General features: G+C 47.4%; 1 protein-coding gene across 2 annotated transcripts in view; it reads right to left on the reverse strand.

The window, feature by feature from the left end:
• The window catches only part of mrpl28 (mitochondrial ribosomal protein L28), a 50,519-nt gene extending 31,491 nt beyond the window's left edge, over positions 1-19,028 (reverse strand). For both annotated transcript variants that reach the window (XM_063063483.1, XM_063063480.1), the window contains exon 1: positions 18,896-19,028. The gene's annotated coding sequence lies outside the window, so the exon portion shown is untranslated. The remainder of the gene's footprint in view (positions 1-18,895) is intronic.
• Positions 19,029-19,047: the final 19 nt, after the last annotated feature.

Genomic DNA, 19,047 nt, shown 5'->3' on the forward strand with positions numbered 1-19,047 from the left:
CAAGGCCATCTATTCCATCATCTAAATCCCTGATATACAGCATTAAAAAAAAGCAGTTCCAACACCAGCCCCTGCGGAACACCACTAGTCACTGGCAGCCAACCAAGAAAGGATCCTTTTATTCCCACTCGCTGCCTCCTACCAATCAGCCAATGCTCTAACCATGTCAGTAACTTTCCTGTAATACCATGGGCTCTTAACTTGGTAAGCAGCCTCATGTGTGGCACCTTGTCAAAGGCCTTTTGAAAATCCAAATATACAACATCCGCTGCATCCCCTTTATCTATCCTACTTGTAATCTCCTCAAAGAATTCCCTTAAGGACACCATGCTGATTTTGTCCTATCTGGTCCTCCATAACCAAGTACTCCAGAACCTCAATCTTAATAATTGACTCCAACATCTTCCCAACCACTGAGGTCGGGCTAACTGGTCTATAATTTCCTTTTTGCTGCCTCCCTCCTTTCTTAAAGAGTGGAGTGACATTTTCAATTTTCCAGTCCTCTGGCACCATGCCAGTGTCCAATGATTTTTAAAAGATCATTTCTAATGCCACCACAATCACTAACGCTCCCTTTTTCAGAATCAAAGGGTGCAGTTCATCTGGTCCGGGTGATTCATGCACCTTTAGGTCTTTCAGCTTTTTGAGAACCTTCTCCCTTGTAATAGTAAACTGCACTCACTTCTCTTCCCTCACACCCTTCAACATCTGACACACTGCTAGTGTCTTCCACAATGAAGTCTCATGCAAAATACTCATTTAGTTCATCTGCCATCTCCTTGTCCCCCATTATTATTTCTCCTGCCTCATTTTCTAGCGGTCCAATATCCACTCTCATCTCTCTTTTATTTTTTACATACTTGAAAAAGCTTTTACTATCCACCTTGACATTGTTTGCTAGCTTGCTTTCATATTTCATCTTTTCCCTCCTAATGATTCTTTTAGTTGCTCTTTGTAGGTTTTTGAAAATTTCCCAATCCTCTAACTTCTCACTAATTTTTGCTTTGTTGTATGCCCTCTCTTGTTTTTACATTAACTTTGACTTCCATTGTCAGCCACAGTTGTACTATTGCATTTTGCCATTTAAATATTTCTTTGCTTTGGAATACATCAATCTTGCACCTTCCTCATTTTTCCTAGAAACTCAGCCTGCTTTCTGCATTCCTGCCAGCATCTCCTTCCAAATTTACTCTGGCCAACTCCTCTCTCATACCACTGTAATTTCCCTTACTCCACAGAAACACTGCTACATCAGACTTTACTTTTCCCCTATCAAATTTCAAGTTGAACTCAATCATATTGTGATCACTGTCTCCTAAGGGTTCCTTTACCTTAAGCTCCCCAATCACCTCCGGTTTATTACATAACACCCAATCCAGTATAGCTGATCCCCTCGTAGGTTCAAAGACAAACTGCTCTAAAAAGCAAACTTGTAGGCATTCAACAAACTCACTCTCTTGAGATCCATTACCAACCTGATTTTCCCAATCGACCTGCATGTTAAAATCTCCAGTGACAATCATAACATTGCCCTGTTGACACGCCTTTTCTATTTCCCGTTGTAATCTGTGATCCATATCCCAGCTGCTGTTGGGAGGCCTGTATATAACTGCCATCAGGGTCCTTTTACCCTTGCAGTTGCTTAACTCAACCCACAAGGATCCAACATCTTCCGATCCTCTGTCACATCTTTCTACTGATTTGATGCCATTCTTCACCAGCAGAGCCACAACCCCCTCTGCCTACCTTCCTGTCCCTCTGATACAACATGTAACCTTGGACATTCAGCTCCCAACTACAACCATCCTTCAGCCATGATTCAGTGATGGTCACATCATCATACCTGACAATCTGTAATAGTGCAAGAAGATCATTCACCTTATGTCTTATACTCCGTGTATTGAGATATAACACTTTGAGTACTGTATTTGCAATCCTTTTTGATTCTGCATCCCTAATGCACTGATACTCACCCTGCTGGCGACAACTGTGTCCTATTATCTGCCTGCCCTTCCTGACAGCCTGGCTGCACACTATCTTTGCTTTTTTAATCATCCGTCCTATCCTGAGTCCCTTTACTCCGGTTCCCACCCCCCTCCGCCAAATTAGTTTAAACCCTCCCCAACAAATCTGCCCGCGAGAATCTTGGTCCCCCTCGGGTTCAGGTGCAACCTGTCACTTTTGTACAGGTCATACCTCCCCCTGAAGAGATCCCAATGATCCAAGAACCTGAAGCCCTGCTCCCTGCTCCAGTTACTCAGCCACGTATCAATCTACCAAATCATCTCCGTTTCTACCCTCACTGGCAAGTGACATAGGCAGCAATCTAGAAATTACTACCAAGGAGGGCCTGCTTCTCAGCTTTCTACCTAGCTCTCTAAATTCTCTCTTCAGGACCTCTTTGCTTTTCCTTCCTGTGTCATTGGTACCGATATGTACCAAGACATCCAGCTGCTCCCCCTCCTTCTCCAAAATGAACCACCTCACATTTATCTGGGTTGCACACTATCTGCCACTTCTCAACCCAGTTTTGCATCCTATCAATGTCCCGCTGTAACCTCTGACAGCCCTCCACACTATCCACAACACCCCCAACCTTTGTGTCATCAGCAAACTTACTAACCCATCCCTCCACTTCTTCATCCAGATCATTTATAAAAATCACGAAGAGTAGGGGTCCCAGAACAGATCCCTGAGGCACACCACTGGTCACCGACCTCCATGCAGAATATGACCCGTCTACAACCACTTTTTGCCTTCTGTGGGCAAGCCAGTTCTGGATCCACAAAGCAAGGTCCCCTTAAGGTCAATAAGTCTTGCATGGGGTACCTTATCAAATGCCTTGCTGAAATCCATATACACTACATCTACTGCTCTACCTTCATCAACGTGTTTAGTCACATCCTCAAAAAATTCAGTCAGGCTCATAAGGCACGACCTGCCTTTGACAAAGCCATGCTGACTATTCCTAATCATATTATACCTCTCCAAATGCTCATAAATCCTGCTTCTTATGATCTTCTCCATCAACTTACCAACCACTGAAGTAAGTCTCACTGGTCTATAATTTCCTGGGCTATCTCTACTCCCTTTCTTGAATAAGGGAACAACATCTGCAACCCTCCAATCCTCTGGAACCTCTCCTGTCCCCATTGATGATGCAAAGATCATCGCCAGAGGCTCAGCAATCTCCTCCCTCACCTCCCATGGTATCCTGGGGTACATCTCATCCAGTCCCAGTGACTTATCCAACCTGATGCTTTCCAAAAGCTCCAGCACAACCTCTTTCTTAATGTCTGTATGCTCAAGCTTTTCGATCCACTGCAAGTCATCCCTAAAAATTACCAAGATCCTTTTCCGTAGTGAATACTGAAGCAAAGTATTTATTAAGTATCTCTGCTATCTCCTCCAGTTCCATACATACTTTTCTACTGTCACATTTGATAGATCCTATTCTCTCACGTTTTACCCTCTTTCCCCTCACATACTTGTAGAATGCCTTGGGGTTTTCCTTAATCCTGTCCACCAAGGCCTTCTCATGGCTCCTTCTGGCTCTCCTGATTTCATTCTTAAGCTCCTTCCTGTTAGCCTTATAATCTTCTACATGACATCTCTATCATAAAAATAGTTTTTTGAACCTTTCGTAAGCTCTTCTTTTCTTCTTGACAAGATTTACAACAGCCTTTGAACACCACGGTTCCTGTAACCTATCATCCTTTCCAGGTCTCATTGGAATGTACCTATACAGAACACCACGCAAATATTCTCTGAACATTTGCCACATTCGTGCCCTACATTTCCCTGAGAACATCTACTCCCAATTTATGCTTCCAAGTTCCTGCCTGACAACTTCATATTTCCACTTACTCCAATTAAACATTTTCCTAACTTTGTCTGTTCCTGTCCCTCTCATTCCCCAGCATCCTGACACCTTCAAAAAGCGGTACCTCAAAAAGGATCCATCATTAAGGACCCCCAACACCCAGGATTTGCCCTCTTCTCATTGCTACCATCAGGGAGGTGCAGGAGCTTGAAGACACACACTCAGAGATTCAAGAACAGCTTCTTCCCCTCTGCCATCCGATTTTCGAATGGGCATTGAACCCATGAACACTAGCTCACCACGTTTTTGCACTACTCATTATAATTTAACCTTTTTTTATCCTTCTTACTGTAATTCATAGTTTTTATTATTGTGTATTTCATTGTACTGCTGCCACAAAGACAACAAATTTCACGACATGTGCCGGTGACATTAAACGTGATTCTGATTGTGGACCCAGCTGGTTGAAAGTGGAATTGATGCGCCACCCGGTGTTTGCACGTGGTACTGCAACCGATATCAGAATCGGAATCAAGTTCATTACCGTTGAGGTGTACAATCTGACCTTGGTTGCTTTGCAGCAGTGTGATGGATTAAAATTATACTAAATTTCAAAATAAATAAACAGCACCACAAAGATTACCAGTAAGTATTCATGGGTTCATAGTCTGTTCAAAAATCTGATGTGGAGGGAAAGAAAACGGGTTTAATATCACTGGTATATGACGTAAAATTTGTTGTTTTGGGGCAGCAGTACAATGCAATACATAAAAATAGAAACTATATATTACAAAAAGTATCTACTAAAGTAGTGCAAAAACAGAGGGGAAAGTAGTGAGGTAGTGTTCATGGATTTGGAAATCTGATGGCAGAGGGGAAGAAGCTGTTCCTGAATCTTTGAGTGTGTGTCTTCAGACTCCTGTACCTCCTCCTCTATGGTAACAATGAGAAGAGGGTAGGTCCTGGGTCCTGGGTGATGGGAGTCCTCAGTGATGGGTGCTGGCTTTCTGAGGCATTGCCTTTTCAGTGTGCCTTCTCTACTGCCATGATGAGGTCAACTCAGTTTGGACTCGGTCCCCCGGCATTTCGATCATACCTCCTCTTATTTCCTCGATTCTGCTTGGCAGCCGCGACCCCGGCTAATTCATAAGCCCTTCTCAGCTCCCTTCCCATATCAGACACATACTGCAGATGGGTCTTCAGTGGCAGGTCGTGCTCATCAGTCCCAAAGCAAAGGTCGATGGGCAACCTCTCCTCACACCCAAACATCAGATAATATGGTGGGTACCCGGTAGCTTCATTTCGGGTCCCATTGTAACAGTGGACCAGCTGTCCAATATGTTGACTCCACCTGCTCTTCTTGCTGATCTTCAAGGCTCCGAGCATATCTAGCAAGGTCCGATTATACCTCTTGGGCTGGGGATCACCCTGTGGATGATAGGGAGTAGTCCTCGACTTCTCGACTCTAAGCTTGCTCAGTACTCATGGATGAGCCTGCTCTCGAAATCCTGCCCCTGATCACTATGTACCCCCCTGTAGGGGCCATAATAAATGAAATACTTCTCCCGTAACACTTTGGCCACCGTGGACGCCCTCTGGTCCTTGGCAGGGAAAGCTTGCGCATATCTGGTGTAGTGATCCGTGATGACCAAGACATTCACCATGTTGCTGGCATCTGGCTCTATTGACAGGAAATCCATACCCACCAGGACTCGCACTCTGCAGGTGAAACAAGGGAGCTGCCCACATAGGCAGCGTCTTCCTCCGTATGCATCAAATGCACGACTTGCACTACTCTGAGACCGCTGGCTTTATTCAGGGCCAGTAAAACCAATCTCTGAGCAATCCATAGGTCTTTTCAACTCCCAAATGTCCAGAATCATCATGAAGTGACTTCAACACAATCCTCCATGCACTAGGATTCTGCCTAGTGGTTCTGCTGGAGAAGTACGTGTCTTCAGGCTCCCTCCTTCAGGGTAGCAATGAGAAGAGGGCAAATCCTGGGTGTTGAATGACTCAGCCGTCAACTTTCCCCCTTTTTCCAATCGTTTCTCCCCGTCTTATCTCACAGGGACACTGGACATTACCGTCACCGGGAAAAGATGCACCAGGGGCATCCCCTGCTTTTCGCAGTGTTCCTGACGATCACTGCCACCCTGCTCGCCTGTACAGCTGAGGAGTTCAGGTCTCGCCAGTACCCCAGCAGGCACACCCGATTCATTATCCTGGTCTACCAGACCATCCACCAAGAGTGCTCACCCTAGGGCATTCAGGGAAACTTGGGGTTTCCCATCACTCTCGCGACTTCCCTGGGCTGTAACACGATTAACTTGGACTGGGTGAACCACACAGTCCCTCGTCCAAACTCGTTATCCGGCCCAATGCAGCCACTGACTTCCTCAAAAGCAGCTCAAAACACCGGGTGAACAGACAATGTCCTCAGAAATCTCTCTCCAGCTTTCCCCTTGCAGGACCCCATCAGCCTCCTCACAACAGGAGTGTTGGTTCCCACAAGAATTGAAACGCTGCCTTTCTCAACGGGGTCCGGACAAACCAGCACTAATGTATCATGGCCACCCCCACATCGGCCTCCGCAAACTCCAGCTTCACTGACAAATAACCATCATACGGATTATCACCCCAGATCTCTCGTGCACTGAGTGGCGTCGGTGGTAAATGCGTCAAATACTGGTTGTAAAATCAACGGTACAGCGACGTGACCCGTGACCCTGTGTCGAGTATGGCTCTAGCATAAATACCCTCTATCTGTAACGATACACTGGAGCTTGGCCCCACGAAGCCTTCAGGAATAAGGTTTTTTGCTTTAGGGTGTTCCTCGATATATTGCTGCGAATGTGTCCCCCCGGATAGGCCAGGCCATGCCCTCACTGGGTCTCTTTTAAATTTTCCCAACGATTCTCTCTGCTTAGGTACCCAGGGGTCACTCTCCAAGGGGTTTGTCATCTTTCACACTCCCGCCTTAAGTGTCCCTCTTCAGCACAGTTATAACAGACAATACCAGCCATTTCCCTTCCCGCGTGACACCAGCTTTAAGCAGCCCTCCACATAGTCCATCTCCTCAGAGGATTTGTCTCCCTTCGGCGCGGGGGGGGGGTCACACAACAGTTCTCAACTCTTCTACAATTTCTTCTACCACCCCCCCCCCACCCTCCAGGGTAGCCTATCCACAGTCACTTCACACCCACCCGGGGCAGCCTATAGAAAGAAACCATAGAAACCATAGAAAAACTACAGCACAGAAACAGGCCTTTTGGCCCTTCTTGGCTGTGCCGAACCATTTTCTGCCTAGTCCCACTGACCTGCACACGGACCATATCCCTCCATACACCTCCCATCCATGTATCTGTCCAATTTATTCTTAAATGTTAAAAAAGAACCCGCATTTACCATCTCGTCTGGCAGCTCATTCCATACTCCCACCACCCTCTGTGTGAAGAAGCCCCCGCTAATGTTCCCTTTAAACTTTTCCCCCCTCACCCTTAACCCATGTCCTCTGGTTTTTTTTCTCCCCTTGCCTCAGTGGAAAAAGCCTGCTTGCATTCACTCTATCTATACCCATCATAATTTTATATACCTCTATCAAATCTCCCCTCATTCTTCTACGCTCCAGGGAATAAAGTCCTAACCTATTCAACCTTTCTCTGTAACTGAGTTTCTCAAGTCCCGGCAACATCCTTGTAAACCTTCTCTGCACTCTTTCAACCTTATTTATATCCTTCCTGTAATTTGGGGGCTACTGAGGTGACTTTAAACTAGAATGGTTGGGGGGTGGGAATGAAATTAAAGAGGCTAGGCGTGAGGAGGTTAGTTCACAACAGAGGGAAGGGAACCAGTGCAGAGAGACAGAGGGGTGTAAAGTGAGGGTAGAAGCAAAAAGTACAAAGGAGAAAAGTAAAAGTGGCAGGCCGACAAATCCAGGGCAAGCATTAAAAAGGGCCACTTTTCAACATAATTGTATAAGGGCTAAGAGAGTTGTAAAAGAGCGCCTGAAGGCTTTGTGTGTCAATGCAAGGAGCATTCGTAATAAGGTGGATGAATTGAAAGTGCAGCTTGTTATTAATGATTATGATATAGTTGGGATCACAGAGACATGGCTCCAGGGTGACCAGGGATGGGAGCTCAACGTTCAGGGATATTCAATATTCAGGAGGGATAGACATGAAGGAAGGGGAGGTGGGGTGGCGTTGCTGGTTAAAGAAGAGATTAACGCAATAGAAAGGAAGGACATAAGCCGGGAAGATGTGGAGTCGATATGGGTAGAGCTGCGTAACACTAAGGGGCAGAAGATGCTGGTGGGAGTTGTGTACAGGCCACCTAACAGTAGTAGTGAGGTCGGAGATGGTATTAAACAGGAAATTAGAAATGTGTGCAATAAAGAAACAGCAGTTATAATGGGTGACTTCAATCTACATGTAGACTGGGTGAACCAAATTGGTAAAGGTGCTGAGGAAGAGGATTTCTTGGAATGTATGCGGGATGGTTTTTTGAACCAACATGTCGGGGAACCAACTAGAGAGCAGGCTATTCTGGACTGGGTTTTGAGCAATGAGGAAGGGTTAGTTAGCGATCTTGTCGTGAGAGGCCCCTTGGGTAAGAGTGACCATAATATGGTGGAATTCTTCATTAATATGGAGAGTGACATAGTTAATTCAGAAACAAAGGTTCTGAACTTAAAGAGGGGTAACTTTGAAGGTATGAGATGTGAATTAGCTAAGATAGACTGGCAAATGACACTTAAAGGATTGACGGTGGATATGCAATGGCAAGCATTTAAAGGTTGCATGGATGAACTACAACAATTGTTCATCCCAGTTTGGCAAAAGAATAAATCAAGGAAGGTAGTGCACCCGTGGCTGACAAGAGAAATTAGGGATAGTATCAATTCCAAAGAAGAAGCATACAAATTAGCCAGAGAAAGTGGCTCACCTGAGGACTGGGAGAAATTCAGAGTTCAGCAGAGGAGGACAAAGGGCTTAATTAGGAAGGGGAAAAAAGATTATGAGAGAAAACTGGCGGGGAACATAAAAACGGACTGTAAAAGCTTTTATAGATATGTAAAAAGGAAAAGACTGGTAAAGACAAATGTAGGTCCCCTGCAGACAGAAACAGGTGAATTGATTACGGGGAGCAAGGACATGGCAGACCAATTGAATAATTACTTTGGTTCTGTCTTCACTAAGGAGGACATAAATAATCTTCCAGAAATAGTAGGGGACAGAGGGTCCAGTGAGATGGAGGAACTGAGTGAAATACATGTTAGTAGGGAAGTGGTGTTAGGTAAATTGAAGGGATTGAAGGCAGATAAATCCCCAGGGCCAGATGGTCTGCATCCCAGAGTGCTTAAGGAAGTAGCCCAAGAAATAGTGGATGCATTAGTGATAATTTTTCAAAACTCGTTAGATTCTGGACTAGTTCCTGAGGATTGGAGGGTGGCTAATGTAACCCCACTGTTTAAAAGAGGAAGGAGAGAGAAACCGGGGAATTATAGACCGGTTAGCCTAACGTCGGTGGTGGGGAAACTGCTGGAGTCAGTTATCAAGGATGTGATAACAGCACATTTGGAAAGCAGTGAAATGATCGGATAAAGTCAGCATGAATTTGTGAAAGGAAAATCATGTCTGACGAATCTCATAGAATTTTTTGAGGATGTAACTAGTAGAGTGGATAGGGGAGAACCAGTGGATGTGGTATATTTGGATTTTCAAAAGGCTTTTGACAAGGTCCCACACAGGAGATTAGTGTGCAAACTTAAAGCACACGGTATTGGGGGTAAGGTATTGGTGTGGGTGGAGAATTGGTTAGCAGACAGGAAGCAAAGAGTGGGAATAAACGGGACCTTTTCAGAATGGCAGGCGGTGACTAGTGGGGTACCGCAAGGCTCAGTGCTGGGACCCCAGTTGTTTACAATATATATTAATGACTTGGATGAGGGAATTAAATGCAGCATCTCCAAGTTTGCGGATGACACGAAGCTGGGTGGCAGTGTTAGCAGTGAGGAGGATGCTAAGAGGATGCAGGGTGACTTGGATAGGTTGGGTGAGTGGGCAAACTCATGGCAGATGCAATTTAATGTGGATAAATGTGAAGTTATTCACTTTGGTGGCAAAAATAGGAAAACAGATTATTATCTGAATGGTGGCCGATTAGGAAAAGGGGAGGTGCAACGAGACCTGGGTGTCATTATACACCAGTCATTGAAAGTGGGCATGCAGGTACAGCAGGCGGTGAAAAAGGCGAATGGTATGCTGGCATTTATAGCAAGAGGATTCGAGTACAGGAGCAGGGAGGTACTACTGCAGTTGTACAAGGCCTTGGTGAGACCACACCTGGAGTATTGTGTGCAGTTTTGGTCCCCTAATCTGAGGAAAGACATCTTTGCCATAGAGGGAGTACAAAGAAGGTTCACCAGATTGATTCCTGGGATGGCAGGACTTTCATATGAAGAAAGACTGGATGAACTGGGCTTGTACTCGTTGGAATTTAGAAGATTGAGGGGGGATCTGATTGAAACGTATAAGATCCTAAAGGGATTGGACAGGCTAGATGCAGGAAGATTGTTCCCGATGTTGGGGAAGTCCAGAACGAGGGGTCACAGTTTGAGGATAGAGGGGAAGCCTTTTAGGACCGAGATTAGGAAAAACTTCTTCACACAGAGAGTGGTGAATCTGTGGAATTCTCTGCCACAGGAAACAGTTGAGGCCAGTTCATTGGCTATGTTTAAGAGGGAGTTAGATATGGCCCTTGTGGCTACAGGGGTCAGGGGGTATGGAGGGAAGGCTGGGGCGGGGTTCTGAGTTGGATGATTAGCCATGATCATAATAAATGGCGGTGCAGGCTCGAAGGGCCGAATGGCCTACTCCTGCACCTATTTTCTATGTTTTCTATGTTTCTAAAACTGAACACAATACTCCAGATTCGGCCTCACCAATGCCTTATACAACCTCATCATAACATTCCAGCTCTTATACTCAGTATTTTGATTAATAAAGGCCAATGTACCAAAAGCTCTCTTTACGACCCTATCTACCTGTGATGCCACTTTTAGGGAATTTTGTATCTGTATTCCCAGATCCCTCTGTTCCACTGCACTCCTCAGTGCCTTACCATTAACCCTTTATGTTCTACCTTGGTTTGTCCTTCCAACGTGCAATACCTCACACTTGTTTGTATTAAACTCCATCTGCCATTTTTCAGCCCATTTTTCCAGCTGGTCCAAGTCCCTCTGCAGGCTCTGAAAACTTTCCTCACCGTCCACTACACCTCCAATCTTTGTATCATCAGCAAATTTGCTGATCCAATTTACCACATTATCATCCAGATCATTGATATAGATGGACCCAGCACTGATCCCTGTGGCACACCACTAGTCACAGGCCTCCACTCGGAGAAGCAATTCTCTACTACCACTCTCTGGCTTCTTCCATTGAGCCAATGTCTAATCCAATTTACCACCTCTCCATGTATACCTAGCGACTGAATTTTCCTAACTAACCTCCCATGTGGGACCTTGTCAAAGGCCTTACTGAAGTCCATGTTGACAACATCCACTGCCTTCCCTTCATCCACTTTCCTGGTAACCTCCTCGAAAAACTCCAATAGATTGGTCAAACATGACCTACCACGCACAAAGCCATGTTGACTCTCCCTAATAAGTCCCTGTCTATCCAAATGCTTGTAGATTCTGTCTCTTAGTACTCCCTCCAATAACTTATCCACTACCGACGTCAAACTTACTGGCCAATAATTTCCAGGATTACTTTTTGATCCTTTTTTAAACAATGGAACAACATGAGCTACTCTCCAATCCTCCAGCACCTCACCCGTGGACACCGATATTTTAAATATATCTGCCAGGGCCCCTGCAATTTCAACACTAGTCTCCTTCAAGGTCCGAGGGAATACCCTGTCAGGTCCTGGGGATTTATCCACTTTAATTTTCCTCAAGATAGCAAGCACCTCCTCCTTTTCAATCTGTACAGTTTCCATGATCTCACTACTTGTTTCCCTTAATTCCATAGACTTCATGCCAGTTTCCTCAGTAAATACAGACGCAAAAAACCCATTTAAGATCTCCCCTATTTCTTTTGGTTCCGCACATAGCCGATCACTCTGATCTTCAAGAGGACCAATTTTATCCCTTACAATTCTTTTACTCTTAATATACCTGTAAAAGCTCTTTGGATTATCCTTCACTTTGACTGCCAGGGCAACCTCATGTTTTCTTTTAGCCCTCCTGATTACTTTCTTAAGTATTTTCTTGCACTTTTTATACTCCTCAAGCACCTTATTTACTCCCTGTTTCCTATACATGTCATACAACTCTCTCTTCTTCTTTATCAGAGTTGCAATATCCCTTGAGAACCAAGGTTCCTTATTCCTATTCACTTTGCCTTTAATCCTGACAGGAACATACAAGTTCCGCACTCTCAAAATTTCTCCTTTGAAGGCTTCCCACTTACCGATCACATCTTTGCCAGAGAACAACCTGTCCCAATCCATGCTTTTTAGATCCTTTCTCATTTCTTCAAATTTGGCCTTCTTCCAGTTCAGAATCTCAACCCTAGGACCAGATCTATCCTTGTCCATGATCAAGTTGAAACTAATGGTGTTATGATCACTGGAACCAAGGTGCTCCCCTACACACACTTCCGTCACTTGTCCTAACCCGTTTCCTAACAGGAGATCCAATATTGCTTCCCCTCTAGTTGGTACCTCTATATATTGATTTAGAAAACTTTCCTGACCACATTTTACAAACTTTAAACCATCTAGACTTTTCAGTCAGTATGGGTGGAAGTCAGGCACAGGAAGGGAGCAGCTACTCTATTGGGGTATTCTATAGGCCCCCTGGTAGCAGCAGAGATACAGAGGAGCAGATTGGGAGGCAGATTTTGGAAAGGTGCAAACATAACAGGGTTGTTATCATGGGTGACTTTAACTTCCCTAATATTGATTGGCACCTGATTAGTTCCAAGGGTTTGGATGGGGCAGAGTTTGTTAAGTGTGTCCAGGATGGATTCCTGTCACAGTACGTTGACAGGCCAACCAGGGGGAATGCCATACTACATCTAGTACTAGGTAATGAACCGGGTCAGGTCACAGATCTCTCAGTGGGTGAGCATCTGGGGGACAGTGACCACCGCTCCCTGGCCTTTAGTGTTATCATGGAAAAGGATAGAATCAGAGAGGACAGGAAAATTTTTAATTGGGGAAGGGAAAATTATGAGGCTATAAGGCTAGAACTTACGGGTGTGAATTGGGATGATGTTTTTGCAGGGAAATGTACTACGGACATGTGGTCAATATTCAGGGATCTCTTGCAGGATGTTAGGGATAAATTTGTCCTGGTGAGGAAGATAAAGAACGGTAGGGTGAAGGAACCATGGGTGACAAGTGAGGTGGAAAATCTAGTCAGGTGGAAGAAAGCAGCATACATGAGGTTTAGGAAGCAAGGATCAGATGGGTCTATTGAGGAATATAGGGAAGCAAGAAAGGAGCTTAAGAAGAGGCTGAGAAGAGCAAGAAGGGGGCATGAGAAGGCCTTGGTGAGTAGGATAAAGGAAAACCCCAAGGCATTCTTCAATTATGTGAAGAAAAAAAGGATGACAGGAGTGAAGGTAGGACCGATTAGAGATAAAGGTGGGAAGATGTGCCTGGAGGCTGTGGAAGTGAGCGAGGTCCTCAATGAATACTTCTCTTCAGTATTCACCAATGAGAGGGAACCTGATGAAGGTGAGGACAATATGAGTGAGGTTGATGTTCTGGAGCATGTTGATATTAAGGGAGAGGAGGTGTTGGAGTTGTTAAAATACATTAGGATGGATAAGACCCTGGGGCCTGACGGAATATTCTCCAGGCTGCCCCACGAGGCGAGAGAAGAGATTGCTGAGCCTCTGGCTAGGATCTTTATGTCCTCGTTGTCCACGGGAATGGTACCGGAGGATTGGAGGGAGGCGAATGTTGTCCCCTTGTTCAGAAAAGGCAGTAGGGATAGTCCGGGTAATTATAGACCAGTGAGCCTTACGTCTGTGGTGGGAAAGCTGTTGGAAGAGATTCTTAGAGATAGGATCCATGGGCATTTAGAGAATCATGGTCTGATCAGGGACAGTCAGCATGGCTTTGTGAAGGGCAGATCGTGTCTAATAAGCCTGATAGTTCTTTGAGGAGGTGCCCAGGCATATAGATGAGGGTAGTGCAGTGGATGTGATCTATATGGATTTTAGTAAGGCATTTGACAAGTTTCCACACGGTAGGCTTATTCAGAAAGTCAGAAGGCATGAGATCCAGGGAAGTTTGGCCAGGTGGATTCAGAACTGGCTTGCCTGCAGAAGGCAGAGGGTGGTGGTGGAGGGAGTACATTCAGATTGGAGGATTGTGACTAGTGGTGTCCCACAAGGATCTGTTCTGGGACCTCTACTTTTCGTGATTTTTATTAACGACCTGGATGTGGGGGTAGAAGGGTGGGTTGGCAAGTTTGCAGATGACACAAAGGTTGGTGGTGTTGTAGATAGTGTAGAGGATTGTTGAAGATTGCAGAGAGACATTGATAGGATGCAGAAGTGGGCTGAGAAGTGGCAGATGGAATTCAACCCAGAGAAGTGTGAGGTGGTACACTTTGGAAGGACAAACTCCAAGGCAGAGTACAAAGTAAATGGCAGGATACTTGGTAGTGTGGAGGAGCAGAGGGATCTCGGGGTACATGTCCACAGATCCCTGAAAGTTGCCTCACAGGTGGATAGGGTAGTTAAGAAAGCTTACGGGGTGTTAGCATTCATAAGTCGAGGGATAGAGTTTAAGAGTCGCGATGTAAAGATGTAGCTCTATAAAACTCTGGTTAGGCCACACTTGGAGTACTGTGTCCAGTTCTGGTCACCTCACTATGGGAAGGATATGGAAGCATTGGAAAGGGTACAGAGGAGATTTACCAGGATGCTGCCTGGTTTAGAGAGTATGCATTATGATCAGAGATTAAGGGAGCTAGGGCTTTGCTCTTTGGAGAGAAGGAGGATGAGAGGAGACATGATAGAGGTGTACAAGATAATAAGAGGAATAGATAAAGTGGATAGCCAGCGCCTGTTCCCCAGGGCACCACTGCTCAATACAAGAGGACATGGCTTTAAGGTAAGGGGTGGGAAGTTCAAGGGGGATATTAGAGGAAGGTTTTTTACTCAGAGAGTGGTTGGTGCGTGGAATGCACTGCCTGAAGTCAGTGGTGGAGGCAGATACACTAGTGAAGTTTAAGAGACTACTAGACAGGTATATGGAGGAATTTAAGGTAGGGGGTTATATGGGAGGCAGGGTCTGAGGGTCAGCACAACATTGCGGGCCAAAGGGCCTGTACTGTGCTGTACTATTCTATGTTCTATAGACCCCTAACAGTATGGGAGTCCCAATCTATATATGGAAAATTAAAATCCCCTACCACCACAACTTTATGTTTCCTGCAGTTGCCTGCTATCTCTCTGCAGATTTGCTCCTCCAGTTCTCGCTGACTATTGGGTGATCTATAATACAATCCCACTAATGTGGCCATACCTTTCCTGTTTCTCAGCTCCACCCACAAGGACTCAGTAGACAAGCCCTCTAATCTGTCCTGCCTGAGCACTGCTGTAATATTTTCCCTAACAAGCAATGCTACTCCCCCACCTTTCATTCCTCTGCCTCCATCACATCTGAAACATCGGAACCCTGGAATATTAAGCTGCCAGTCCTGCCCCTCCTGTAGCCAAGTTTCACTAATTGCTACATCATAATTCCACGTGTCAATCCACGCCCTCAACTCATCCGTCTTCCCCGCAATACTCCTAGCATTGAAATATATACACCTCAGAAGATTTTTACCACCACTCACAACCTTTCTATCAGCGGATTTGCTTGAACTTTTAACATCACTTATTTTCACCCCAGCCACACTGTCAGCTCTGGCATTCTGGTTCCCATCCCCCTGCAAATCCAGTTTAAAGCCTCCCCAATAGCACTAACAAACCTCCCTGAAAGGATATCGGTCCCCCTGTAGTTCAAGTGTAACCCGTCTCTCTTGTACAGGTCCCACCTGCCCCAGAAGAGGTCTCAATGATCCTGAAATCTGAAACCCTGCCCCCTACACCAGTTCCTCAGCCACTTGTTCCTCCTCCAGAGCATCCTATTCCTACCCTCACTGGCACCTAGCACAGGTAGCAATCCTGAGATTACCACCCTTGAGGTCCTGCTTTTCAACTTCCTACCAAGCTCTCTATCCTCACTCTCCAGGACCTCCTCACTTTTCCTTGCTATGTCATTGGTACCGATGTGCACCACGACATCTGGCTGATCACCCTCCCAATCGGTCATGCAATCGATCAGAGACATTCTTGACCCTGGCACCCGGGAGGCAACAAACCATCCTGAATTCTCTGTCATGACCACAGAACCTCCTATCTGTACCTCTAACTATCGAGTCCCCTATCACTACCGCTGTCCTCTTTTCCCTCCCACCTCCCTTCTGCACTGCAGAGCCAGACTCGGTGCCAGAGATCTGGCTACTGCAGCTAGTCCCAGGTAAGTCATCCCCCCCAACAGTATCCAATGCGGTATACTTGTTGTTGAGGGGAATGGCCACAGGGGAACCCTGCTCTGTCTGCCCTTTCCTCTTCCCTCGCCTGACAGTGACCCAATTTCCCGTCCTCTGCTCCTTTGGTGTAACTACCTCCCTGTAGCTACTATCTATAATCTCCTTATTCTCCCGAATGATCCGCAGGTCATCCAGCTCCTGCTCCAGTTCCCTAACGCGGTTTGTCAGGAGCTGCAGCTGGATGCACTTCTTGCAGGTGTCGTTATCAGGGACACCGGAGAGCTCCCTGACTTCCCACATCCTGCAAGAGGAGCATTCCAACATCCTGCCTGGCATTCTCTTTACGCTAGACAATCTGAACAAAAAACTTACCGGAACCTACCCTGGCCTCTGCCTGTTCTCACCGAAGCCTGTTGAGCCAAAGCCATCCCACTCTGACTCAGTCCACTCCGATCATGGCCACTACAACGACGGCCACTGTATATGATGGTCTGCTTTTTAAACCTTGGCGCGCTACGTCACGCGCCTGCGCAGTGCAGACCCTTCTCCCCGAGCAGTGTTTAAAAAAAAGACTTTTTCTACCCGATTTCTCACACACTTCTATATCAGCTGCTTGCTTCGACATGGCCACTTCACCACCCGCCCCCCCCCCCCCCCACAACCGGGGCAGGCTATCCACAGTCACACTTCACACTCCCCGGGGCAGCATATCCACGGTCACTTCACACGATCTGGCGGCAGCCTATCCACGGTCACTTCACAGCCCCCCCCAAGGGCAGCCTATCCACAGTCACTTCACACCCCCCCCCGGGGCAGTCTATGCATAGTCACTTCACACTCCCCCTCCCGGGGCAGTCTATCCACAGTCACTTCACACCCCCCGGGGCAGCCTATCCACGGTCACTTCACAGCCCCCCCCCCCCGGGGCAGTCTATCCACAGTCATTTCACACCCCCCGGGGCAGCATATCCACGGTCACTTCACACGACCTGGGGGTAGCCTATCCACGGTCACTTCACACCCACAGGGCAGCCTGTCCATGGTCACTTCACATGACCTGGGGGCAGCCTATCCATGGTCACTTCACCCCCCCCCCCCGCCCCCAGGGCAGTCTATCCACAGTCACTTCACACCCCCCGCCCCCGGGTCAGTCTATCCACAGTCACTTCACACCCCCCGGGGCAGCATATCCACAGTCATTTCACACCCCCCGGGGCAGCATATCCACAGTCACTTCACACGACCTGGGGGCAGCCTATCCACGGTCACTTCACACCCACAGGGCAGCCTGTCCACAGTCACTTCACACCCCCCGGGTCAGTCTATCCACAGTCACTTCACACCCCCCGCCCCCGGGTCAGTCTATCCACAGTCATTTCACACCCCCCGGGGCAGCATATCCACAGTCACTTCACACGACCTGGGGGCAGCCTATCCACGGTCACTTCACACCCACAGGGCAGCCTGTCCACAGTCACTTCACACCCCCTGGGGCAGTCTATCCACGGTCACTTCACACCCCCTGGGGCAGTCTATCCACGGTCACTTCACACCACCCCCCCCCCCGGGTCAGTCTATCCACAGTCACTTCACACCCCCCGCCCCCGGGTCAGTCTATCCACAGTCATTTCACACCCCCCGGGGCAGCATATCCACAGTCACTTCACACGACCTGGGGGCAGCCTATCCACGGTCACTTCACACCCACAGGGCAGCCTGACCATGGTCACTTCACACCCCCTGGGGCAGGCTATCCACAGTCACTTCACATCCCCCGGGGCAGCCTATCCATGGTCACTTCACACACCCTGGGTCCGTCTATCCACGGTCACTTCACACCCCCCGCCCCCCGGGGCAGCCTATCTATGGTCACTTCACACCCCCCGGGTCCGTCTATCCACGGTCACTTCACCCCCCCCCCCGGGGCAGCATATCCACCTTCACATGACCTGGGGGCAGCCTATCCATAGTCACTTCACACCCACAGGGCAGCCTGTCCACAGTCACTTCACACCCCCCGGGGCAATCTATCCACGGTCACTTCACACCCCCTGGGGCAGTCTATCCACGGTCACTTCACACCGCCCCTCCCGGGGCAGTCTATCCACAGTCACTTCACACCCCCTGGGGCAGTCTATCCACAGTCACTTCACACCCCCTGGGGCAGCCTATCCACGGTCACTTCACCACAGGGGACCACCACTAAGGACTGAACCCTGCTGACGGAGGCCTCCCTCGCCTCCAACACATTCTCCTCCTCTCGTACTTCTCTGATCAGCTCAACAAACAGGGGTGGGGGTACATCTTACGAGACTGTCGGAGACCCCAAGCGATCAGGTTCCGGGACTGGGCACCACTGTCTATCCGGTCCATTCTTGATTGATCCACCTCAGCCGTCTGAATGGCCACTCTGTGCCACAACCAATTTAGCTGCCCCTTCAGCTGAAAAATGTAGGCAGAAAACTTCTCCCCCTTCGCCTGACACATGTTCTGAAACCCACCATGAGCTCCATTGAGCTTCCTGTCGTTTCCCAGTGCTCCCACGTAATCGGCAGCCTTGGCGAGGGCTTACCGGGACTTCACGGCTCTCACCACGTCAGCAGCCCGCCCCCTCAAACTCTCACCAATCTCTGCCGTTTCAGGTGACTGCTGC

Source organism: Mobula hypostoma, chromosome 12 (genome assembly GCF_963921235.1).
Source record: "Mobula hypostoma chromosome 12, sMobHyp1.1, whole genome shotgun sequence".
In the NCBI taxonomy this organism is placed as follows: Eukaryota; Metazoa; Chordata; class Chondrichthyes; order Myliobatiformes; family Myliobatidae; genus Mobula; species Mobula hypostoma.